Here is an 804-nt window from a genome sequence, read left to right on the forward strand (position 1 = left end):
GTAGATTCAGGAAGTGGGACAAAAATAAGCTGGGTCAACAACTAGCTGGACAGCAGGACTCAGCTGTCCCCCACAGTGACTTTAACAGATGCCAAAAAATATGCAGGAATGCAGCTTGTGCAGAAAGGATTGCACTGGAACTAATAATCTTGAAATAGAACTGGAAAACATACAAAATTGTGATGAAGTATAGGAAGCCAACTTCTTTGAAGAACTAGAGTTAAAAAAGAGTCAAAAATGGCTACAAGTGAGCAGAAAACAGTTCAGTTGAATAAATGAACAATTTTGAAGAATTCAAGAAAATGGACCAAATGATACGTCATAACGTAAAAATTGTGATAATAAATGTGTAAATGAGAGAGCTGAAAAAAAAAGAAAAATATATACATAATAGGTGAAGTAAAATCTCATATCAAAAAAATTCCTGGAAGAAGTTAAGATTCAGTGCTAACATGAAACCAAGACGCTTAAAGAAAAGGAATCTAGGAAGATATGAAACAAAAGAAGACAAAGTGTTGCAAGAAATATAAACAGAGATTATGAAAGAACAAGTAAAATGAAAGAGTTAGGCAGTTATGCTAAAACAAAAAGAGGAAAACAAGAAACTTTTTTCAAAGAAAAAGAAAAAAGTTGACTTGCAGGTCGCACATTACAGAAAACAGAAATCAAAGCAAACAATGAAACAATATCAGAAATTAAATGAAAAAGAATACATGCAGAATGAATTGAGTATTCATATACAATGCTGATAAAAGAAAGTAATATTGAGGAAAAAAAGGCAAATGTGAAAAAAAGGCAAATGTG

At 31.8% G+C, this 804-nt stretch overlaps 1 protein-coding gene across 1 annotated transcript in view; it reads right to left on the reverse strand.

The window, feature by feature from the left end:
* Nucleotides 1-804, reverse strand: part of LOC119588605 (HEAT repeat-containing protein 1-like) — a gene marked incomplete in the record, with an annotated part of 28,625 nt that overhangs the window by 11,227 nt on the left and 16,594 nt on the right.

This window comes from Penaeus monodon, chromosome 24 (genome assembly GCF_015228065.2).
Source record: "Penaeus monodon isolate SGIC_2016 chromosome 24, NSTDA_Pmon_1, whole genome shotgun sequence".
Lineage (NCBI taxonomy): Eukaryota > Metazoa > Arthropoda > Malacostraca > Decapoda > Penaeidae > Penaeus > Penaeus monodon.